Source organism: Macrotis lagotis, chromosome X, assembly GCF_037893015.1.
Source record: "Macrotis lagotis isolate mMagLag1 chromosome X, bilby.v1.9.chrom.fasta, whole genome shotgun sequence".
NCBI lineage: Eukaryota > Metazoa > Chordata > Mammalia > Peramelemorphia > Peramelidae > Macrotis > Macrotis lagotis.
Genome location: NC_133666.1, coordinates 393,727,300 through 393,753,571, shown reverse-complemented (window position 1 = coordinate 393,753,571; position 26,272 = coordinate 393,727,300). Strand labels below are relative to the sequence as shown.

General features: G+C 39.2%; 1 long non-coding RNA gene across 1 annotated transcript; it reads right to left on the bottom strand.

Annotated features, from left to right (window-relative positions):
- Positions 1-1,373: 1,373 nt before the first annotated feature.
- LOC141499698 (uncharacterized) lies at positions 1,374-24,859 on the bottom strand. The gene is made up of 3 exons (XR_012471734.1): positions 24,596-24,859; positions 7,808-7,942; positions 1,374-1,639 (listed from the first exon to the last, which is right to left on the bottom strand). It is a non-coding gene; the product is annotated as an uncharacterized LOC141499698 (long non-coding RNA).
- Positions 24,860-26,272: the final 1,413 nt, after the last annotated feature.

The following is a 26,272-nucleotide window of genomic DNA, read 5'->3' as shown; positions in this document are numbered from 1 at the left end:
TGGTGAACTTTTAAGCTGTCAATGGAACTTTAATAGTTTAAAACTGCACCCAGACTTTGGGGACCTTATTGGATTTGTAGTGGGTTAAATGACAATCCCTAAAGAATAGAAATCAATGAAGGGATAGACCTAATAAGGAGTCACAGGTATCTCTGTCCTTGGTTCTGTCTTGTTTAGTAGTTTTAGCAATGATGTGAATGAAAACATTTAAAATATGCTTCTGAAATGAGTGGATGCCACAAAACTCTTAAAACATTAGATGACAGAACTAGGATTTGAAAATTTCTAGACAAGCTGAACATATGGTCTGATTGTAACAATTTACAGCTTGATAGTGATAGATGTGTGTTTATATGTGTCTGTATCTATGGATGTGTATATACATATGTATATATTGAGCTCTTCCTTCCATCTGGTGGAAAGATATGGACAAACTGCAGTTTTAAGTTATAAGAAATACCTATATTTGGGGCATCTAGGTGGTGCAGTAGATAGAAGACTGGCCCTGAATCTGAGTTCAAATCTGGTCTCAGATACTTAATAATTACCTAGCTGTGTGACTTCAGGGAAGTCACTTAACCCTATTGCCTTACCAAAAAAAAGAAAGAAAGAAAGAAAGAGAAAGAAAGAAATACCTATATTGATGAATCCATGGGTCATCTAAAACATTGGCAATATAGATATAAAATCTTATGTTTAGGTTCCAATAGTCAACTGAGGAAATGAAAATTGAGGAAAGAATAACAGTTCATATGAAAAAGACTTGGATATGTTCACTGAAGCAAAATGGGAGTCAACAGTACAAAATAGGGGTCATGTGGCTACCAAAAAAGCTGACAGGATCTTAGGTTATACTGTTAGAAGTAACATGTCCAGAGCAAAGTACATTGCAATGGTCAGACCACAATTAGATCATTATTATTTCATTGGAGGTAGTATGTTTTAAATGGTATTTTGATGAACTATAGCTTGTCCAAAGGATGGAGAACAAGATCATCAGGTATTTGAAAGGAAATTTTGACCCGGAGAGGAGAGACATGATAGTTGTCTTCAAAACTTTGAAGGATTTTTATATTGAGGGAAGATTTTGAGTATAGATAGATGACAACCAGAATGTAGAGGAAGTAAAATGTAATGGATCTGGAATGAAAACTGACTTTGAATCTTAGCTCTATCTTTTGGGGAGGAATTTTGAAAGGGGAATAGCTCAGTTTCATCACTTTTGAAATGAAAATAATAATAGAATTTAATTTAACATTGTGTCTCCTATGTGCAAGACCTTGTGCTGGGCTATGGGGACCCAAAGACAAAAAATGTCCTCAAGGAGCTTGCATTCAACTGTGGGATACAATATATACAATGTAGTTGTCCCTTTACATTCACAAGGATTGGGGCACAGGACCCCAGCAAATGTGAAAAACCACAAATAACTCTAATGCTCCATTCTGAATCTCTATTTTTAGTATACACACTTCACCCATTAAACAGTTGCAGTTACCACACTAGAAAGATTAGTATTTTGCACACTATGCAGAGTCTTGCATCATCTTTGCAATCACTAGTGTTGCTGCAGCAATTGCTTCATGGTTTTCCTTCCATGAAAAGTACAAGATACAAAGATCCTTGTATGTGACTGAGTCTGAATAAAGAAGAAATAAATGAGAAAATAGATTAACAACATATACTCTATGTTTATATTTTTTGTTGCTTTTTTTACATATACATGTTGGCTACAATTTTCTGCAGTAAGCCACAAATCTCCCAAAATGTCCCCTATATCAACGGCCAACTTGTGAATAACCAAAACTATCAATGTGAAATCAGTGAATGTTGAGGGATGACTGTAAACAGAAAATACATTAAAACTCAATACAAAGATATGGGAGGGAGGAGCATGAAAATCAAAGCAATACAGTTGAATCATGTGCTTGCCAACATCACTGTGCCCAAAGGGTAATCAAACTGTTCAAACTTGTTGATCCAATATTACCGCTACTAGGTCTGTATCCTAAAGCAATTATAAATGTATAACATAAATGTACAAAAAATTTTAGCAGCTCTTTTTTGTGGTGGTAAAGAATTGGAGATTAAGGGGGATCCCCCTCATCAGTTGGGGAATGACCATACAAATTGTGGTTTATTCACATAATGGAATACTACTGTGCTATAAGAAATGACAAGCTGGCAGATTTCAGAAAACTATAGTAAGTCTTCCATGAACTGATCCTGAGTGAAGTGAGCAGAACCAGGAGAACACTGTCCACAGTAACAGCAATATTGTATGATGATCAATTTATGATTGACTTAAGTTTTTTGGGCAATACTGACATCCAAGACAATTCAACATCAAATAACTGTTCTGGTCTTGGTTAGGATTTGAACAAGATAAATACAAATTGGTTTTTAATGGAGTTTGTTGCTGTTGGAGCATGTTTTGTTTTTTTTTTTGTTTATTTGTTTTTTTAGGTTTTTGCTAGGCCATGGTGTTAAGTGGCTTGCCCAAGGCCACACAGCTAGGTAATTATTAAATGTCTGAGACCGATTTGAACCCAGGTACTCCTGACTCCAGGGCCGGTGCTTTATCCACTGCGCCACCTAGCTGCCCCTAGAGCATGTTTTTAAAATAATTTCCCACAGATAACAAACATTTAAAAAACATATGAAATATAGTATTTCCCCACTATAAGATATAATAGTGCTGTTAAGCATTTCCTTCAAAGGATTGTTGTGAAAAAAGTACTTTGTATAGCTACAAAACACTACATGTGGGATATTTTCTTCAATAAAAAAAAAACTTTAAAAAACAAATAACACTATCTAAAAATGGCATGGGTATTTTCTGAGGTAGCCTGTAATTAGTCCTTGGAATAAACAGGAACACATATACATGGTCCTCCATTGCCCTTTGGGTGACCTGAAATTTTCATTTTTTTTTGATATGATGGCATTCCAGAATTCCTAGCCAGATTCATATAACAGCACAAGAATAATACTGGTGAATTTTTTTAAAGATGAACTTTTATTTTAGGACAAAACTTACGGTCACTGTAAGCACTGTACAATTTCCAATATATAACTTAACATGCTATCCTTCAAGTCTGAGCTTACATTGTTGATGGGGCTGGATATACACTACCCCAACCCTAGCCCCCACTGATGAATCAGCAGGATGTGTTGTTCATCCAACTGCATATCAAAGTCTGGGCACCAGGCATTCTTCATTCCCTGTGTTTCCTGTGTGAATAGTTAGGCTGAACTTCAGCAATTATGCCAATCAGTCAATAAACATTTATTAAACACCTACTGTCTCCCAGGAAGTGCCAAGTTGAGGAATGACTGAAAGCAGAAAATAAGTCAAAATTGAATCTCCTTTAGGAAGTTCAACAATACTAATTGAGCTTTCTGTCATCAGCACAATCCCTCCTAGTAGCCATAACTTCTGGAGGACCTCATCATCTATGGAAAAATCCTGCTTTGATCTGGATTTTGCACTGGACATTCTCTGGGCCGGGGTGGTGGTGGGGAGCCTCACTGAGTAGATGATACCTTGTTCTTTGCCGTGTTTGACAATAATAATCTAATAATCATATGGTTGTTGGGTGGAATTATCTCTTTTGTTAAATCTTACAAGAAATCTTTGGGACCTTAACAAAAACATGTTAAGATCTTTTGGGATCAGGGTACTGGAGGACATAAATTGTCTTTTGGCTTGAACATCTTAGGCACTTAAGGAACCTGTTGAACAGATGAACAGCATTCATCTTTAGAAAGTTTCCTAATAGTCTGGTGTTGTGGTTATCTTGTACTGTTGCAAACTTAAGATTTATTTCTTTATTTTAAATTAGTACTGAGTTTGGGATGTATGGGTTAAGTAACAACCAGGAAATACCCTTTTGCTTATTTAACCCATGCAAAACTCTTTTGCAAAGCAAATAAACAAACTACTCACTAGAGGCCTAAGGAAATAGAAAAGGACTGAGTATCCTTTTAAATGCTAAGCTTTTCTGAGAAGGCTCTTGTGACCTTTCTTTTCTAAAACATGGAACCTTCCTAGTTGATTGCTTTGGTTGTTGTCTTTTTTAACCTAGTCCCCTGCTTAGAAGCTGGACCTATTTATGGAGAGCTCTGTTTTTTCAATTAAGTTTATTTTCAATCTCCCATAAGGCCTTGTTAGCTAAGAACTTTGAAAAAAAAAGTTTAGTTTCCCCTCTTTTTTTTAAAGGATGATTTAAAATAAGACATATTTATATCTCTGCTTATTTTTAATGCTACTAAACCTTGAACAAAAAGTTTTGAGTACTTTGGGCAGATTCTAAGTAGAATTTTTGAAGGAATTTTTCTTTTTCTAAAATGTAGTTGTTAGTTTTATAAGCGTTGAGAGAATAAGGAACTTCATTATTTAATGTACTTTTTGAACACTGGTTTGCTGTGCAAGGGCAAGAACACTTGTCTTGTACAACCAATTTTGATTTGAGGCCCAAACTCCGATATTTATTTACCTATATTATTATGGGATGGGGATGATAATATATACACAACTTACATCATGGTGATAATATGTGCACAGCCTACTTCATTTGAAGAGGATACTTTGTAAAGTACCATACCAATTTATGTTTTTTTAAGTGATTTGCCCAAGATCACACAGCTGGGTATTGTCCAAGGCTGGATTTGAACTCAGGTCCTCCTGACTCCAGGGCTGGTGCTCTATCCACTGTGCCATCTAGCTCCCCCCTCAATTTTAGTAAAATAATAATTATTATTTTTTGTAAGCTGAGGCAGTAAGGTAGTGGAGTCAGAATTCATAAGAGTTTCTAGGCATTAATTGCCACATGATTTTTTTGGCAAATCACTTTTTCTCTCTTGATAGTATCCTCATCTGTAAAATGAGGGAATTTTAACTGATGATTTGTTTTCTGTGAAATGCTACTCAATAATGTTAGTGCACTTCCTAAGGTTTTTATCCTGTCAGTCAGTCAGTCAGTCAATAAACCATCATTAAGCATGTCTGCCAGCTATTGTGCTAAAAACCTTGGGGGGGTGGTACAAAGAAAAAAGACAGACCCTGCTCTCAGGAAGTAAGTGAAACAACATAAAAACAAATGGGAGAAATCAGAAATAATCAAGAAAGGGAAGGAATTGAAAAGACAAGACAAATACTAAAGATTTGTTGGCTTCATGTGGACTTTGGGCGGAAAGCTGGCTTCAGAGTATGTATTCAAGTCCACCATTGGCCTATGCTGGCTGTGTGACCCTGGGCAAATACTTCATCCCTCAGTGCTCCTAGATCTTTCTCTACAACTATAAATTGCAGGAAAACTACAGACCTGGCTCTCCTGAGACTTGAAACGGATCCTAAATGTGGAGGATGCCATTTATTTTCTCTACTTATCTTTAGAATGTTTCCAAATAGTCTGGTGTTGCGGGTATCTTGTAAAGAACCTATAGTTTCATCTGTGTAATCTCCTTCTAGGAAATCATATTTCAGAGGAAAAAATAGGCAAAACAAAATTAAAATAAAAGCAAATATGCCCTTCCCCAACCCCCCCCCCCCAGTATTTTTTAAGACACTAGGTAAAATTCCCCAGGCTGCCTGAGATCCTCCACCGTTTCAGGTCCCAGGAGAGGCATGGCTGGAGTGGGCCAGAAATGATTATTCTGACCGGTCATTGACAGGCATTGTTTGTGCCCCAGCTCTCTGGACTGGGAAGGCCACCAGGAAGACACAGGGAGCAGTTCGGGCAGCTGCTGGGCTCCCAGTATTCTTTCTCACTGAGCCTTCCTCCTCACATAGGGAGGGCTACAGTTGATTCTCAAACAGGCTTTGAGACCACCTCACTATCACCAGTGGGAGACAATCCTGCAAGCTTCCACCCTGAGTCCTGGCTCAGGCTGCATACACAGTCAATTTTCTCCTACAAAGGCAGCAGTAGCAGCCCAATACTCAGCAGTCCAGAGGTGGTGTGGTGTGATGGGACAAAGCTCATCTTTGAACAGAGATTAGGTGGGTTAGTCTGGAAGCTGACATTTACTGGTCATGCCATCTATGTGAGCCTCATAACTTTGAGAACTATTAGGGACCCTCCAGATCATCTAGTCTTAGGGTTTCTTAACCTGGAGCCTGGAAATTAAGAAAAAATTTTTTTTTCGGTGATCATCTAGTCTAAAAGAATTCTTAACCTGGAGGCTGGAGAATTAAAAAAAAATTTTTTTCCAAGAAGTCTCATAAAATTGGTTTCCTTTGTAATTCTATGTATTTTATTTTAAGCATTTAAAACATTCTGAAAAGTCGGTTTCCATGGCATACAAAAAAGGTTAAGAACTCCTGATCGATTTTCATTTTACAAAATGAAGAAACTGAGACCTAGGGAAGCTAAATGAAGTCTCAGTAAGAAATAAGCCTCCTAGCTTCCTTCAAGTCCGAGCGAAAACCCCACCTTCCAGCGGAAGCCTTTCCTCTCTGTCTAGCCAGGAATCCCCTTTTCTACTACCTTCACTCTGGTAATGAACTCCCCCCCCCCCCCCCCAGTTTATCTGGTATCATTTCGTGTGTGTCTGTGAATTCCTAGAGAGCAGAGCTGTCTTTTTCTTTTTTTATCCTCTCCCTTTAGCACTGTGCAGGCGCCTAATAAATGCTTATTGACGGACTGATTTGAATCCAAGTCCTTTGATTCTAAATCTGGGGCGTTTGAGATTACCCCAAAACCGTAATAGGAAGGGACTGAAGTCGATTATACGAAATCCTCTTTAACTAGTAATTAAACCCTGTGATCCTAAGAGGAGTGCAGCTGTTCCATGAGGAAAGGGAGAGGCGTTGCTAGCGTCCTGGGGATATGAAGGCCCGGGGCGGAGAAGGGAAGAGGGACAAAGAGAGGGGAGGTGGGGAGAGGAAAAGAGGGGGAGGGGGACGCTGCTGCTGCTCCTACCAGCTCTGACGTTTCGGGTTCTCAGCCGTATTTGCTTACAGAAGCAAAGGGCCGCTTCCTGTCCGAGGACCGGACAAGGATCCATCCGGCTCTTGAGCCTCCCTGGTACCCTGTCCAAATCTCCCCCCTCCTCCTCTCCGCGAATGCCTTAAAACCTGGACCCCGGGACAAAGCTGCCTTTCTGTCTCCCCACATCCCCATCAAGCTCCTGGGATGCTGGCAAACCGTGGGGGCTCCCGGGAGGAGGAAGCCGCAGAGGCGTTTAAAGGTCGCAGAGAAAGAGAGAAGTTTGGAGAGAGTGGCGGTTTTGGAGAGGGAAAATCAGGGACCTGGACACACTGCCAGCTCAGTCCTGCAGATCCTGCCTTCCCCCAACCATCCTCTGCTCTCCTCCCCCAAAAGTCACCAGTGTTTGCACTAGGACCAGATGGCCCCATTGAGCAGGGCTCGCCCCTTCTGTTGAGGAGGGCGCGGTGGACACGGGGAACTGGGGGGTTTGTGCCCCCCGTTCGGTGCAATCCCGACAGCTGGTGGCTCTGCCTCGGTGTCAGGACCCCGCAGCTCGGCGCTCAGAGAGGCTTTCTTTCCATGTGCAGATGTGGGAGCATGAATAGCAATTGACTCCCGGGGGGCCCTGCTCCATCCAGGCCACATTGCAGGGTCCCGGCTGGGGACTGCCTTCCTAAGGGAGGGAGATTTCAACGACCCGAGAGCCTCAAGCGTGAGATCCGGGCATGAAAGAGGGAGTCGGTAAGGTCCTCCTTCCCTGGCTCTAAATCCTGTCATCTGCGGATTCCTGTTGCAGACTGTAGATAGTTGTCATCGACCAACTCACCTTGAACCTTCTACTGCCCCCCACCCCCACCCCACTTCCACCTCACCTCCGCTTTCCTCAGCTTAAACGGGTTCCGACCATTTACACCCTAGCTGTTTCTTGCCAAACCAGATGTTCCTAGGATTCCCAGCGCTGCACTTGAAGTCAGGGGCCAGAGGCAGAGAAGAGGCTTCGCAAAGTTCTGAGAAGAGAAGGCCTGGAGGTTAGGGCAGGAGAGTCTATTTTTACATAAAATAAATAACATGATAATTTAATTAATTTCATTCCACCACAGTGTACAGAACAGCTATTTGTGCCTAGCCAGCAACTGTGCTTTCAAAAACAAGGGCATGGTGTAGTTGCAGGAAGCTCTGAACCTGGATTAAGGAAGTTCTGGAGTCCTACCTCTTAAGCAGTGGGATACTGGACCAGTCACTCCCTCTCAGTGCCCCAGGAAAGGCTTCCAGACTGTTATCAACTGAACTTGAACCCGAGTTCCTGATTCTGAAGCAAGCTGTCTCTCTTGTGTATAGCGATAATTTTTTTAAAGAATGATTTCATTTATTTATTTGTTTGTTTGTTTGTTTATTTAATTTATTTTGAATTTTACAGTTTCCCCCCATTCTTCCTTCTGTTAGTCTTTACCTTGGTTCCATGGTATACATTGTTCTCAGTTGAATGTGATGACAGAGTATACACCGATAATTTTTTTTAAAAGCTTAAAGGCTATTACAAAGCCCTTTGGATTTTCACCCTTTGCTCACTGCCATTTTTTCCAAAAGGTGGAGGGGATTGGGGGGACTGGGGAAGGCTGATCTCACTGAGACTTGTCATCTTGCTTTATTCTCCACTATGCCTGCAGAAAAGGGTTTCAGCTCTGTACTGCTGCTCCAGTCCCTCCCCATCTTAGACCCTTTCACATATATAATGATCCCTAAGGGTGTGACTGGAAACTGGAGGGGCATGGATCTTCCAGGTAAGGATGCTGATAATAGGGAGGAAAAACAGTTCCCAGGGAGGTAGAGAGGAGAAAAAGGCCTTCCTTCTTCAGCATCACCCGCAGAACCTCAGACCAAAATGTTCCCTTTGCCTTTTTACCAAAGGCACCCGCAGGGGAGTTTCACAGGGGAGCAGCTATCCCCTACCTTCATTCAGAGGGCACTTCTCCTTTAACAGAACTTAGCTTAGGTTCTTCTGGGCCTCCTTGCTTCAGGCCATTCCAGGTATTGTGACCTCTCTGTCACAATTCCTTCCTTAGGATGGTGCCTGAAGGAGCAGAACTGAGCAATGGGGAAGTCATTCTCCCTACTTTGGGGTCCAACTAGGCAGAAGTTGTATAGGAAGAACACAGAAGAGAATCTTACAATGTGAAAATATCCACATTATGTCCACATAATTATTGGAGCAGAAAATCTCTTTTCTTTTCAGGGTTGATTTTTAATTTTTTTTTCCTTTCTCTGCAACTACATGCTTTCAGTGTGTGGATGTGACAGAGACACAATGTGGAGAAGGGGCAATGAGAAGGAGTTTATTCCCAATTGACCTTCTCACCTCAAGCTTCTTCCCTCCCTAATTCATTCTCCACAAAGCTGCCAGTGACCTTCCTAAACACAGGAGAGTTCTTGGCACCCCTGTATTCAGTAAACTCCAGTGGATCTCTCTTATCTCAGGATTGAATTTGGCATTTAAAATTCTATTTAGTCTGCTCCAGCCTACACTTCAAAGATTATTATATACTACTCCCCTTCAAGTACTTTATGGTCCAATCTAATAGGCCTTCTTTCTGTTTCTCAAATCTGGTATTCCTGCTTGTCTCTGTGATTTTACCCAGGCTGTCTCTTATTCCAGGAACCAACTCTTTCCTCATCACTGCCTTTTAGACTGCTGAGTTTCATTCATAACTGAACTTAAATAGACTCTTCTACTAGAGGCCTTTGACATGTGGCTTAGTGGAGAGAGCTCTGGATCTGAGATCAGAATACTGTATAAATGGGTTCAAATCCTGCCTCAGATGCTTAGATGTGTGACCCTGAGAAAGTTATTTAACTTCTGTTTGTCTCAGTTTCCTTATATGTAAAATGGGATATCTCCAAAATTTGTTGTCAGGATAAAATGAGATAATATTTGTACTTTGTGTGTGTGTGTGTGTGTGTGTGTGTATAATTTCTAGTTATAATTACTTGTCTCTCTTCCAATATTACCTTGTATTTATTTTGCATAAAATACATGTAACATGTGTATATATAAACAAATACATATGTAAAGTTAGGGAACAAGTATTTATTAAGTTCCTACTGTGTATCAGTACTAAGCCTTTTAAGGCTTATCCCTAAAGGGGGATATAAAAAGAGGTAAATGATAGTCTTGATCTCAAGGAGCTCACAATATAATGGAGAAGATAACAAGCAAGTAGAATGTTTTTACTCCAAGATTAGCATCCATCCATTTATCCATCCTTTCATCCATCTGTCTGTCTGTCTATCTATCTATCTATCTATCTATCTATCTATCTATCTATCTATCTATCTATCTACCTACCTACACAAGTAGCTATCTATATTTAAATTTGATTTCCCCCCCCCTTTTCCTCATCCCTCCCTGCCCCACCCCAGCTCAGTTGATGTTAATCTTATCAAGGCTAATGAAGTATTAAACTGGAACACAGAAGAATTTCAACTCTCTGGAACTGAAATTGGTTTGAGTTCTTGAATCTAGAGTGAAGAAATCTTTAGTAGGAAAGGGAGAGGGAAAACCACATTTTTTTCTAGTATCTCCCTATCTCACCCTTTTTTCAATCCCACTCCCCAGCAAGACCTAGTTTTTATTTGTTGTGGTACCAGGAACATGACTTAGCTCAGAGCAGAAGGACCCTTTAGTAGGAAAAAGGGAGATGTTAAACATCCACTTGCCTTTGGTCTCAGTTGATCTTTGTTACAAGAGAAGCAAGCATCAAGACAAACAGGTTTATTTTCTTACCTGAAGGTGAAGGAAGTGACTTGAAGTCAATCTCCTTTTTCTAATCTTTGTGGAGAGAGTCCCACAAGATCTGAAAACTCTGTGGAAACCAAGTTTATTCCTTTTGATGGGAGGAGGGGTTGCAGAGAAAGAGACTATTTTTTTTTGTTCTATTGTCTTTTGGCTGGGAGCAGGTCTTTGAAAGCACCAAGACAGGTGATAATCTATTTGAATTTTATAAAATTGTGTCCATTTCAAAAAAAAATTGAGTACTCTTGAATTATGAAGTGAATGTAATTCTCCAGTACTATTAGGTATGGTAGATCCTTGTGGAAAAATGTTTATTTCTAAATGGATTGTGAACTCTGCCACATGAACTTAACCAAAAAGCACCTTTATTTGTTGGGCACAGGGAATGTTTAATTGGGGAGAGAGAGGGGATTTGATCATTCTCCCTAGCTTAGCTGATGCAAAGATATGATAAAGTCGTGCATTAACTCCAGGTTATACTTTTACTCACTCCCTGAGTGAGTCAGAGGGAGCAAGTCAATTTGCTGGGTTGAAAATTGGCCATATCCTATGGGATTTGGGATCCCTGAGGGATTAGCTATACTCTGGAGAGTCAGAAAATTGAAAGTTCAAGACTGGAGATAAACGAGGCAGGAAAGAACCTGTAGTCAGGAAAAGAACTCAATTTTTTTACTTCTTGTGGGGTAGCAGGAATTTTCCTTTTCTTCATTCCAAAATGATCATATCACCCAACATCCTCCCTCCTTCCAGGAGGAATCACCCCACCCAGGTTCTAGAATCACTTTGAGAATGTATAAGAATGGGGGAAAAAAAAGGTATGTTATTATATAATTATGCTATCTCTTATATTTTGTTTTTTCCTTAAGGATATGATTTTTCTCAACACATTCAATTTTGATCAGTGTATAGCATGGAAACAATATAAAGACTATCAGATTGCCCTCTGTGGGGAATGGGGGAAGGAAAGCAAGATAGTATAAGTTGTGGAGCATAGATGTATTTTAGATAGGCATGGAAACTGAGAAGTTTAGTAGCAGTTTCCAGGAGTGGGTCCTCTGGCAATAAAGAAAAGAGTTGGTTGTATGCTCAAAAGAGTGAATCCTAGGGTGGCTAGGTGGCGTAGTGGATAAAGCACCGGCCTTGGAGTCAGGAGTACCTGGGTTCAAATCTGGTCTCAGACACTTAATAATTACCTAGCTGTGTGGCCTTGGGCAAGCCACTTAACCCCATTTGCCTTGTAAAAAAAAACTAAAAAAACAAAAAAGAGTGAATCCTGGCAGTGTGGAGTTGAGTTGTAAAGAATAGAAGACTCTGGAAGCCCAGCAGAGATTTGCTGGGGGCACTTTACGAGGACCTGACAGGAGAGAAGTCCATCAGTACTACAGTACCAGAGTTGTAGGTTTTTGTGTATGCCTTACTAATATTGTATTCTAAATTTATGTCCACTCTTCCAATGGATGTGTGAAAGAGTAGGTCCCAGGCTTATGGAGACTTGTAAAGTCCTTGCTTTTACTCTGCAATTTAGGGCAGTTAGGCAGCACGGTCTATAGAACAGTCAGGAAGATGGGAGTTCAAATTCCATCTCAGACACTGGACACTTAGAGTTATGGGACCCTGGGCAAGTAATTTAACCCTTATTGTCTCATATCCAGGGCCATCTCCCATCCTCCTGGTTCATATCTAGCCACTGGACCCAGATGACTCTGGAAGAGACAGTGAGGTTGGTGATTTAGCACAGTACCCTCTTACTCAAATCCAATTTATATGCTTGTCATGGCATCATCCCTCCACATCTCACATCATCCTTCTCCCCCCATGTCATGGTCTTCTTCAATAATGAAAAACAAACATCATAACTGCCATTTGTTTTGTTGTTCAGTTGTTTTTGTCATGCCCAAATCTTCATGACCTCTTTTTTGTTTTGGCAAAGATACTGTAGTGGTTTGTCATTTCCTTCTCTAGTTCATTTTACAGATTCAGAAACTTGCAAACAGGGTTAAGAGACTTGCCCAGGGTCACATAGATAATTAATATCTGAGCTGGATTAGAACTCAAGTATTCCTGAGACCAGGCTCTGTGCTTTATTCATTGCATCACCAGACTGTTCCTTTACTTTGAGTCAATCATATTTAATGACTACTGGTAATAGGAAACACAGATGTGGGCATCTACAGTCTATTTACTAGAATATGGGGCAATGCCCACCCTTTGGAGACCCAATCCATGAATATAAATAAGGGAATACCCCAGATGGGGTATTCTCATTTTACAGTGAGGGAGCTGAGACTCAGACTTGCTTTAAGACTGTATACCTATCAAAAGGGCTAGAATTCCAACTCAGGTATTTGACTTTGAATTTCCTCATTACTCCTCTCCACATCATACAACCTTTCCTATCAACCTATAGAATTAGACACTTTTGAAGATAAAAACAATCATAGAGATCATTTAGTCCTATTCTTTTATTTTAATAATAACAAACATAAATCTAAGGATAAGGGTCTTAGTCAAAGTCACTCAGTTAATAATTGACAATAGTAGATGCTAGAACTTAGGGCTCCTGAATATTGGTGTATATGGACACATATATTTTATATTCCTTACTCTGTTTTATATAACAGTACTTCTTTTTTTTTTTAGTTTTTTTTGCAAGGCAAATGGGGTTAAGTGGCTTGCTCAAGGCCACACAGCTAGGTAATTATTAAGTGTCTGAGGAGGGATTTGAATTCAGGTACTCCTGACTCCAGGGCCGTATTTTATCCACTGTGCCACCTAGCTGCCCCAATAACAATACTTCTAAGAGCCATATATTTTTATAATATTTCTCTGAATTAGTTTCATTCTTAGTAAGAGGAAATTTGAATTGTTTCAGGGTATATTATATTGTCATTCAATACTTCATGGATTTATAATTTTTCTGGTGTGAGCATTTCTTCTGCATCTTATTTTGAGCCATAACCAGGGCATTGGGTCTTGCCCTAATTAAGAAGGCATTAATAGTACTTAAATTCCTTTAACAGCACAGATATGGAGTTCAGTATTTAGCTTGCTAAAATAATTTGTTAAAATGACCAGTTACAAGATGTCATTCTGAGGGTAAGTTCCTGCACTGATCCATGAAGTTCCCTCTTTCTCTACTAAGGTTGACCCATATTTGTGATCTGTTTCCTGTGAGAAAAACTTCTTAGGCTTCAGGCTCATTAGATAGCATTCATTTGCTGTGGTCAGAAAAAAATTCATCATCTATGTACACATCCACTCACCCATTCATCCATCCATCCATCCATCCATCCATCCATCCATCCATCCATCCATCCATTCATCCATCCATCTATTGTAAACTGCTCATTTATCTATGAAATGAGCAAGTTAAGAACCTTTCCTCAAATCTTTTCACAAGCCCACAGGTACCCCAAGTGTGAAAGCTCCAACAAATTAAGGGGCAAGGAAGAGAATATTTCTGTTTCTTCTTTCATTCTTTTTACAGTGAATCTGTTCTCCCATTGAGAATGTTGATTCCAACTCTGGCCACAGCTAGGATCAGAACAAAAGCTAAACTGAAAACATCTAGTCTCTCTACAATGCTTAGTCATATGAATTTTCTTCCTCCCAAGGTAAGACCATTATAGGAAAATCTGGAGAAAAGGGAGTCTATTGATTCTAGAATGGATTAGGAAGTGAGAGATTGGATTTAATGATTCTATCCTTCAGTTTCTAGTAAAAAACACATTGGTTGGGAAGGCTAGGTGGCACAGTGGATAGAGCACTGGCCTTGGAGTCAGGAGTACCTGAGTTCAAATCTGGCCTCAGACACTTAATAATTACCCAGCTGTGTGGCCTTGGGCAAGCCACTTAACTCCATTGTCTTGCAAAAACTTAAAACAAAACAAAAAAAAGCAACAACAAAAACCACATTGGTTGTCACAGGTTATTTATTTTCACCTGTCAAGAATCTTGGGTGAGTTACTTGGAAAGGCTTTGATCTTTACAAAATAACATAGAATATCTTTATTACTATTGTAAAAAAGGCCTTTGAAAGGTGGATGCAGAGCATCAGAACATATTTTAATTGCAAGGACTCTATTGGATAAAGCATGAGGGAGGCAATGTATCCAAAGCCTGAATAAATTTGCTAGGAATTAGGAAATAGTGCACCTGGGTGGGTGCAAACAAATTGATTTTATGAGGCAAATTAAAATAGAATTGCGCTTGTAGGCAGAAGCAGTTAAGAGAAAAAGAGAGGGGGAGGATAAAAGGGGGGGGCACAATCCTTTTCATGTACTTGATATAAAGTATCTCCAAACTCTGATCTCCAAAAAAGTTTTTTCCTGGGTTGTGCCTGTTTCCTGTAAAAGGAGGATACTATTAAAGGATCTATGATGCCACCAATATGAGAAACTCTTCCATCAACGTAGTTCACAATCTGTAACTTCGACAAGTCTTACAGAGTTTCTTGAGGCTTAGAGAGGTTAAGTAACTAATTTGCTCACAGCTAATTAGTGGGTGTCAAAGGAGAGATTTGAATTCAGGTGTAATACTTTTCTTTTTAGTGGTTTTTTTTTTTTTTTTTGCAAGGCAACTGGGTTAAGTGGCTTGCCCAAGGCCACACAGCTGGGTAATTAAGTGTCTGAGGCTGGATTTGAATTCAGGTACTCCTGACTCCAGGGCCAGTGCTCTATCCACCACACCACCTAGCCGCCCCCATACTTTTTCACTATTCTAGACTTTTCTTTTTTCTTTCTCTCTCTCTCTCATTTCCTTCCTTCCTTCCTCTCTTTCTTTTATTTTTGCTAATACAAATTATTTGGTGAAAATGTCAGATCATGTCCTTAAATGCTTTGAACTCAGGAGAGAAAGTTATACAATGAATGAGTAATACTGTATAATAATGTTTAAAATAACCATGTCTTCTCTGAAAGATTAAGGGCATTGCATTCATTAATTATTTTTGCTTATTACTACAGCTCAAGTTCTTTAGACTGGAGATTTTCTTTGTCAGACTATACTGACTTGATCATAAATGCTTCAGATTTCTAAGTAAATGTTCATGTGCTTTGATTCCATGTGTGATGAAAAAGCATGATTTCTTTCTTGTTTTTAATGTTTTATTGATGTATTTTGTCTTTAAATCATAGGCATTTCTATCTACTCCCATCCCAGACTGACTTGTCACTTCCCATGTGACAAAGCAAAAAGAAATAAACCAAAATCTCTGATAGAGGAACCTTGTTTGTCCAGGTATATGATTCTGTCTTCTCTCCAATAAGGAAGGAGATACGTTTCATGATCTCGTCTCCAGGACCTTAATTGATTTTTCCATTACTGAGAACTCAACTTCCTTTTAGTGATATTTTACTTATGTTTTAATAAGATTTCTTAAAAAATATCTTTAGTGCGCATCTCTATTAGGTGAAGCAGAATAGCTAGAGAGCTAGCCTCAGAGCCAGAAGACCTAGATTCAAATCTAACTTCTGGTACTCTTGCTAGTATGACCCTGGAAAAGCTACTTAAAACTTTGGTGGGTAGCTCTGGGACACTTTGTGTTTTAGAGAAAGGAGAAAGAATAAGTACAAATTAAGCACCTACTAAGTGCTTTACAAATATTATCTCATTTAATGTCCAACCCTGTGATGTAGATACTATTATTATCCCCATCTTACAGCTGAGGAAACTGAGGCAAAAAGAGGTTAAATGATTTGGTTTGGGCCACAGCTTTGTAGAGGGAGTTTTCTCCTTCAGAAGTTCCAGGACCAAGGAAATCAAAATTAAAGACCTTCCCTTTTCTTAAAAAACTTTATTTAAAGGACATTTAAGAATGTCTTCAAGTCCTTCAACAAAATACAGACAAGTTGTTATACCATGTGAAAATGGAACTAGAAAGTCTACAGAAGAATCAGAAGTAGTGAGAGTGGGGATTTTACAAGTGTCATTTCTTGAAATATAATCTCCTCTTCTATAGGGGATTGAATAAACAGAAATAAGTACTGTCTCTAAAACTTCCATTTGAAAGAATAACTAAAGTCTCCACTGCACTGACTAGTAATAAATATTTACTAAGTGCTTATTGTGTGTAGAACACTATATTTTGGAATTTTTTTTCTTTCAAAATGTTTTATTGTTGGAGTTGTTTTACCCATATCACTGTCACTTCCATTCCCCACTTTTAAATAGAATCCTCTCATAACAGATAATTATTGTCAAGTAAACCCAACGCTTTGGCCACAACTAAAAAAGTTATGTCTTCTTTTGCTCCTCTAGTCCAGCATCTCTTTGTGAGAAGAGGGAACCATGTTTCATCATCAGTTCTCTGAAGCCATGTTTGGACACAGAATTGATCAGAATTCTGAAATCTTTCAATGTTTCAATATTGTGGATATTATATAAATTGTGCTGGCCATGCTGTTTTCGCTGTGTATCAGTTCAAGTTTCTCTAAATTTTTCCTGCTCATCATTTCTTATGATAAGTATTATATTTTATGATGTTTATCTACTACAATTTCTTCAATTGTTTTCCACTTTTCTTCCAGTTCTTTAAAAAGTACAGCTACAAATATGTTTATATGTCTGTGATTTTTCCTTTTGGCTTTGATTTCTTTGGGGTTACATGTTTTGTGGTAGTATCAGTGAGTCAAAAGCCATATAAGCTATGGATAGTCTGATAATTTTTTAAAAGTATAATTCTACTTATTTTCAGAAATGGTTCTTAGTCTAATAGGTATCAGGTGAAATCTCAGAGTTGGTCTAATTTGCTTTCTCTTATCGTTATGATTTGGAGCATTCTTTTATATTGCTATTGAGAACTTATGTATTTTCTTTGGAAAGGAAGAGAAGGGAAGGGAAGGGAAGGGAAGGGAAGGGAAGGGAAGGGAAGGGAAGGGAAGGGAATCGAGAACCTTAGATCAACATAGATCCATGTGAAGTTGGAGCCATATTGTTCCAACAGCAGGCAAAGAGGATCACTGGATTTATAGGGAGAGGGTTTGTGTTCAGATTGGTTTGTTTAACCACTTATTACATGTGTGTAATTTTAAGCAAATAACTTTCCTCATCAACATAAGGAAGGACCTTTCTGAATGCTTTGCATAGACTAGATGAACTTAGCAGTGTCTTCCAGATCCAAATCTCTGACTTTGTGAAGTGTTCCAGGACATGGGACTTTTCTCTAGTCCCAGTTAGGCCTCATAGACCTATGGGATGTAGAGCTAGAAGGGAACTAAGAGATCATTCCATCCAATCCTTTCAGTAACAGATTTAGAAATGGAAACTGAAAGGAGTTAAGTGATTTGACTAAGTATAACAATGAATATGGGCAGCCAGTTGAAAGAAGATTGGGTTTGGAGTCAGGAGGATCTGAGTTCAAATTTGACCTCAGACACTTATTAGCTGTGTGACCAAGTCACTTAATGCTGTTTGCCTCAGTGTCCTCTTCTTAAAATGAGATGGAAAAGGAAATGGCAAACTCCAGCATCTTTGTTAAGAAAATCCCCAAAAATGGTCATGAAGAATTGGACATGATTTTTTCTGATTCCAAATCCAGTGAGTCCACAAAAGAAGTCACCAGAAAGAGAACACCCTTCTCCCACCCGCCTCCATTTCTACCTCCCCCACATATAAAAAAGTCACCTAAGGTAGTAAGTTGAACATAATCCCCTTTCAAAGTTTTTCTTGGAGATTTTTGATATTTAAATTTATGCCATTTCTTTGAGTAACAGTTTTTTGGTAGGAGTTAAGGTAGGAGTGAGTGCCTGATTATATAAAAGGGAATTTTGCATATGGCCACAGTTGGCAGTGCTAATGTCAGGGACACTTTCACATGATACTGAGAGTAAGAAATGTTGGAGTATGTAGCCAAACCTTGAAGGTAGCAGTAGTTACTGTTATCCAATGGTACCATTTTAAGGTTAGGCCCTTGAGAGCTCACATTTCAGATTTCAGAGCTCATATATTCAGCGAAGGACTTAAGAGAATTAGGGAATAACTTTTCCCTGAATGTCTCTAGATAGAAGTCTAAAAAACAAACCTAAGAGAATCATATAAAATACCTTAATATTCTTGCTAAATTAATCTTAAACTTTCATGCCTGGTCATCAGGGTTGCTCTAGAATGGTGAGCCCAAGCTCTTTTGTAATAATTTTTTATTTTTAAAATTCACTAGATTAGAAATAAAAGTACCTGAGTATATTGGCAGGTAGGGGAGGAAAGTTAAGTGGTATAATGGCTAGAGCATTGTACCTGGTCAGGAAGCCTTGGTCTCAAGTCTTCTTACTAGTTATGTGACCCTTGGCAAATCACTTAACCTCCATTTGCCTCAGTTTCCTCATCTCTAAAAATAAAGATAGGAGTAAATTCTACCCAAGGTTGTTATGAAGATAAAATGAGATAATATCTACAGTGGAAATCTTACTCTTGGTGACCCCAATTGTGGTTTCCTTGGCAAAGAAACTAAAGTGGATAATCATTTCCTTCTCCAGTTTGTTTTACAGATGAAGACACTCAGTGACTTGTTGAGGATAACACAACTAATAAGTGACTAAAGCCAAATTTGAACTCTGATTCTGACTCCAGTGCTGTATTCACTGTGCCACCTAGTTGCCCTTAAACTGCTAAATAAATGCTAACTATTATTATTCATTGCTCTCCCACTAACTTTGTGACTTGGTACTACAATTTCTATTTTTAAGATCTCATTTAGTTTTAAAAAATATACAAAATAAATATACAGTAAACTTTGTACATGAAAATTTTTAGTGAGTTAATTCACATAACCACTTGAGGCAAAGTATCTTTTTATCTTCATCTACAGATGGAGAAATTGAGGAGCCAGGAGGTTCTCTACCAGACTACATCATTTGAAAGTTACAGGAAATGGAGAAATTTTGAATGCTATATAGGTAAGTTCACTTACCTTGGTAGAATACTTTCCAGATATAGTACACATAAATGATGAAGTTGACCCACATATTGTCTCCGTGTTTGGGAGACTGAAGGAAAATGTGGGAGAGAAGAGGTATTGGACATGAATCACTTTCATTTGAACTGTCTTGGGAAGATTCTGAAGATCACCTGGCAAGATTAGATACTGGACACTGAGATCCTTTCTTGAGCTAAACTGCCAAGCATTCAAACTCTATTAAAGGGAGCTGGTGGGCTGGCCACATTATTCAAATGCCAAAATCACATTTATCTAAAAGACTATTTTGTGGAGAACTCCCACAAAGCAAGCACTCACATGGAATGAATGATTCAAGTGAAGAAGTGATACAAGGACACTTTGAAGGTCTCTCTGAAGACCTTTGGTATCCATTGTGAGGCATGGGAGATATTGGCACAGGACCACCCAGCATGACGTGCCTGCATCAATGAAGACACCGTGCACTAGGAGCAAAGCAGAATTGCAGTAGCTAAAAAAAAAAGTGAGATGTGCAAATTTAGAGACATCTTCACCTGGAATGCCTGACCTGTGGTAGAGCCTTCTGCACTTACAATGGTCTCATCAGTCACTGACAGACCCACTGAACCTTGATACCAACAGAGTGATGTCATTTTGGTCCCTCTTCCAGTTTGAAGAACATCTAACTAACTTCTCTAGGATCCTACCACAGAATATTAATATAGAGGCAGATTCAGCAATCTAATTTTTTTTTTTGCTCTTGAGTTTCTCTTACATCACAACTGCCTCTGCAACCTGGATACTGTGTAATCTTATACAAATTGCTTCACCCCTCTGAGACTGGGTTTTCTTGATAGCTGGAAATCAATGGTGATATAACTTTAGCTTTACAGTTTGTTGGTTTTGTGATCATGGGCACATTATTTCAACTTTCTGGCTTGAGTTTCCTTAGTTATGAAATGAGAGAATTGGCTGGAAAGATTTGTATGATCTGATACAAAGGGAAATGAGCAGAACCAGGAAGAACAACATACACAATATCAACAACATTGTATGATGATTAGTTAGAATGACCTAGCTTCTCAGCAATATAATGATCCAAGACATGTACAAAGAACTCATGGAAAGAAAATGCTACCATATCCAGATAAACAACTGATGGATTCTGAATGCAGAGCAAAGCATAATTTTTTCAATTACTTTATTCTTTCTTGTGGGTTTTTTCTCTTTTGAGGTTTTTTTCTTCTACAACTGAGCCTAATATGGGAATATGTTTTACATGATAGCACATGTATAAACTATTATCAAACTGCCTGCCATTTTTCAGTAGGGGGGAAGGGATGGAAAGAGAGGAAGAAAAAGTTGGAATTCAAAATCTTGTAAAAATGAATGCTAAAATTATTTTGAAATGTAAATTGAGGACAAATAAAATATTATTTTAAAAATGAGGGGGTTGGATCATATGATCTTGGAGTCTCTTCTATGATCCTGTGATATTCCATAATTTTATTTCTTCCTTATTTGTCCTAGTCTTTTTTAAATTTTCCTTGTGTTTGGTTTTTTGAAAGCATGTATTCCTTACTTGGTCTTTTGTTCTAGTAGGGTGGTGACATGAACCTCTTGTACAGGACCCAAGGGTCGGCTGGTTTGAAGGACTCTCTGGGAGGAAGTTGTTTTTTTTTTTTTGTTTAGGTTTCTGCAAGGCAATGGGGTTAAGTGGCTTGCCCAAAGTCACACAGCTAGGTATTTATTAAGTGTCTGAGACCAGATTTGAACCCAGGTACTCCTGACTCCAAGGCCAGTGCTTTATCCACTATGCCACCTAGCCGCCCCTGGGAGGAAGTTTTGAAGAGTTATGGGAATTATGGTTGAGGTGTTCAGATAAGCAAAGGAACCACACAAGATGAAAGTGGTCAGAAAAGAGGAGACAAATCAGCAGAGGAATATGGGACCAGTCAAAAAATCATGTGTAATTTGGCAAGCTATATGCTAGACACTGCTAAGTGAGGGGAATACAAAGAAGAAAAGTATCTAGACTCTCTCCTCAGTGAATTCTAAAGGGGGAAATGATATGCAATTATGAACTTACTGTCTTACTCTGATTGATAGGAAAAAGCTTTTAGAAAGTATGAAATAGTCTTTTAGGTTGAAAATATGTGTTCTTAGATAATGCTTGGAATCCTGCTTTTAATTATTAGATGCTGGACTGACCAGCCAAGCACTTAACCCTCCCTCTGTTTGCTCCCTTCTGGGATGATGGTTTTGAAAAATGCCAAAGAATGAAACTGCAGTTTTCCCAAGACTTAGAATGATTTGACTCAGCTGCTCTTTTTAGTATGACATATTTATCAGAGGTATTATCTATTTATTGATCTTTTTCAATTAATCTATTAAGTTTGTTCTCCATCATTTCTTTTTTTTTTAGGTTTTTGTTTTTTTTTTTGCAAGGCAAATAAGGTTAAGTGGCTTGCCCAAGGCCACATAGCTAGGTAATTATTAAGTGTCTGAAGTCGGATTTGAATTCAGGTACTCCTGACTCCAGGGCCCCTTCTCTATCCACTGCACCACCTAGCCAACCCCATCATTTCTTCTTATAAATAACGTTGACCAAGAAGTATGGACCAGCGTCTATTGACTGCACAATTAAGCAGTTTGATTCAGGATTTGAACTAGTTTCCTCAAGGGATAAGGTCAAAATGTTTAACCTAAAAAAAAAAAACCAATGCACTGTAATTTCTACTCTTTCAAACCAGTACCATTTTTCCTTTTATATTCTCTTGGGGAGGGGAAGGGATTCTTACTTTATCATTATAAAAGAAAAACCCCTTTTGTTTATAAAGTGATGACACCTGTTCCATCCTTGGAAAGCAGATACTAGAAACCAGGGTAGCTTTTAGGAGGTAATAATCAAAGCTTGCTACAGGGTGATCAAGATCTGGATGGTCTAAATGGATTAAAGGAAACAATTTGAATGATTAAAAAAAATTAAATGTTTTCTTCATCAGGATGAAACTTACACAGGATGACATTCATTTCCATTTTAGTACCTTAATACCAACCAGAAAATTTAGTTGTATTGTGTAAGACAACTCTTTAGCAGTTTAAATTCATTTTGGTTTGTCTGACCCCTGAAGGTGACCTCAAAGGATTGACTGCTCTTCTCTGTTTTATAGTCTTTGTCTAGGTCTCTGGACAGCTGCCCTGAATTTTCCAATGACACCTGCAGTTGTGACCCCTGAATTGGGAACCCAATAATTCTTTCCATCTGCTTGGATCAACAGCTATAGCAACCCTGGCCTTACAAGTTCTTATGGAGGGCAGAGACATCATTTGGATAAATCTAAGTATCGGGACTTGGTGTACCAATAACATGAAGAACTGCTATCATACTTTCTATAAATAGAGGATAAAAGCACCATGTGGTTTTGGAGACAGAGAATTATCATTGAGTCTTGCTTTTTTTTTTTTTAAATTTTTACAAGAGAAGAAAGAAGATATCATATGAGGTTTCTTTCCAAGACTAGTTGCTAAGCTCCAGCATTCTGACTTGAGCTCCACAGATCGACTGGGAAGCCATTTTCCCTTTTCCCTCCTGGTCCAAAGGGTGAGTAGACTCATGTGGATAGTGACCCTATTAGCAGCTGTCTTTCATAATCAACAATCCAAATTGTCATCTAACCCAACCTACACATGAACAGAAAAACCTTTCTGCACTATTCTGACATAGATGTTATCTAGACAATGTTACAGTGAAAAGATATTGCTGGGAGGCTACAGTCCTCCCACCTACTCTTCCCCCTACCCCAACACAAAGCTTCAGTTGTAAAATGGGATCAGTTATCTATGAAGGAGATTTTTGGTGCCTGGATATCTTAGCATAAGAGCATAGTCATATTTCCAAAAGTAAACAGATGCCAGGCTGTTGTGTTACCTAGCCCGTTCCTCAACATAGCTTCCTTATTTATGCTCAATATGTACATTTTTTTGTCTTTGCCTTTTTAATTTTAAATTTATTTTTATTTTTAACTCATGGAACACAACAATCATTTCCATAATACAGTACCATAAAAAGATGACTGCACATGAAACTGCAAATTTACCATATACAACTTGCTAGTCTCTCCAAATATACATTTATTCGAAATAAAAAAAAAAGCTTTCCTTTATTCTTCATCAGGAGTTAATCCCATTTCACTCACAGTATTTTGCTTTTATCCTCATTTACAAAAGTTTATATCTTTTTCATATTAGTGTTTTCCCCTATCTCAGCTCCCCACATTACTGCATTGAAACCTCTCTTATAATAAAGAAAAATAACGACAACAACAGTTAAACCTAATTAAGCAAAACAAGGAGTATTGCAACACATGCCTACATTCAGAACTGGGAGTCTCCCACCTCCCCATGGAGTAGAGAGATGTAGGCTTCATCTTCTGTTGTCTGGAACTAAGATTGTTCATTGCAAAATTAACTGCAATTAAGATTGTTCAGCTGACCTTTATGCTGTTTTAACTTCCTTAATTGACAGAATTGTATATGTTGCTCTTTTGTTTTAAGAAGCAGTACTGACCCACAATTTTTAAAGTATTTCAAGCAACTTAGAAAAGTAGCCCTAAAAACCCCATCTTACATTTTAAACTTGACTTCTGTGGAACTGCCTATGATGGAAAAAGTTTTATTTAGTCAGCAACTCACCTGGTAAACTAGCTGATTTTGAATCGAAACCAAGGAATAACCTTGGAAAGTTACAAATGAGCAAGACTGAATTATATCTCTAAGTATGAGTAGCAGGATGTCGAGGGAACGGGAAGACCTGGGGATAAAAGGTACTGTAAAATAGGAGCAAGGGACAGGGATTTCATTTCAAAAGGAGCTAGCCTTTCCCTCTATTAGTTTTTCTGTCTACTCTGGCCTAATCCTTTGGGGACAGTGAAAGGGATTGCAAAATTAATTAAGGGGGGGGGCGGGGAAATAACTTACAAAAGCTTGTGGATGGAATGGTATTATGCAGCTTGTCTTGATTTCCTCCTGCCAAAATGAGATTCATCGAAGAAAGCCTTTAACTAAATTAACACTTCTCCTCCAGGGTCTCCTCCCCCCCAGATGTTAACAACCAACTGCAGTCCTGTTGGATTCCAGTGTGGGTAATCAACAGAAATGGTTCTATTAAAGAGCTGGAGACAGCCTCGTGGGATGTTTTATTTACTTTTAACTTAGAAAAAGGAGGCATTCACTGGCGAACTTGCTTATCCAGCCAGCCTGGCTAGCTGAAGAACCCACAAGGAGAAAATAGAAAGCTCTTTAACTCGGTGAAGAAGCTTAGGGCGGTTTTCCTGCTCCCACAAGCTGTTGGTTTGCCAGTGTTATTTCCTGTTTGTAGAAGGGAGGCTCAAGAGCTGGGTTTGGGGAACGGCCCAGCAGCTCAGGGCAGTGGCCAGGACAGGGGCAGGCCCTTCCTTCCAGAGGGAGGATCAGGGCCAGCTGGGCAGCAGCAGCAGCAGCAGGAGGCAGCAAGGCAGCTGGAGGAGGCAGCAGCAGCAGCAGCACCTTGCAGAGCAGCACCCCCCACTCACCTCGGGAAACAGAAGCACCCTTGTTTTTCGTTTTATTTATTTATTTATTTTTCTTGCAAGGCAAATGGGGTTAAGTAGCTTGCCCAAGGCCACACAGCTAGGTAATTATTAAGTGTCTGAGACCAGATTTGAACCCAGGTACTCCTGACTCCAGGGCCGGTGCTTTATCCACTGCACCACCTAGCCGCCCCTTCAGAAGCACCCTCGTTAAATAAAAACCAAAGGCCAGTCCCTCGGCTGCTTTTGAGTCCCTGCTGTCAGGATCAACCTGTGCAGCCCCAGGCACTGGGCAACACTGGGTAATCACCAGCTGGAGGATAGTGCCAGGACCCAAAAAAAGACACAACCTCTACATTGAGGACGGGCCCCAAGAAAAGACAGAAACTCTGCCTTGGGGTGGCTGGGGGAGGGAGAAGGCAGTCCAAGACAAAAGGAGAGAAACACAAGGCCTTCAAGATCACAGGCTAGTGGTTTGGAACCCCGGACTTCTTTTAGAAATGGCTTAATTTTAAGGGCTTTTAGAAGCATTATTTTAAAGGGGGAAATGGACCTTGAATTAACTCAGTATCAGATTTGGTTCCATCATTTACTAATCAAGTGACTCTGAGCAAAACAATTTAATTTGTGAAGCTCAGTTTTCTCATCTGTAAAAGGGAGAGAACATATTTAAAAAAGGAATACACAAGAGAATGAAGGCAATATAGAGATTGCATGATGGAAGGATGGAAAAAGTTGATATCTGAACAATAATATCAATAGTAGTGAAGGCAATGGGGAGTAATAGATGAGAGATGGCATCAGGCAGGAAAACCTTGAGTTCAAGTTCTAATTGAGATAACGTTTTGACTTCGTGTCCCTAATCAAGATATTCAGCCTCTCAGTGCCATAGGCAATGTTCTAAATTGTCCAGAAAGGACTGCTTTGCATAAGTAAGGGAGTTCTTCACTGAGAGATCCCTAATCCAGGAGAGACAGAGACAGACAGACAGACAGACAGACAGACACACACACACACACACACACACACACACACACACACACACACACAAACGGGGGTGGGGAGACAGAGATAGAGAAATGGGAGG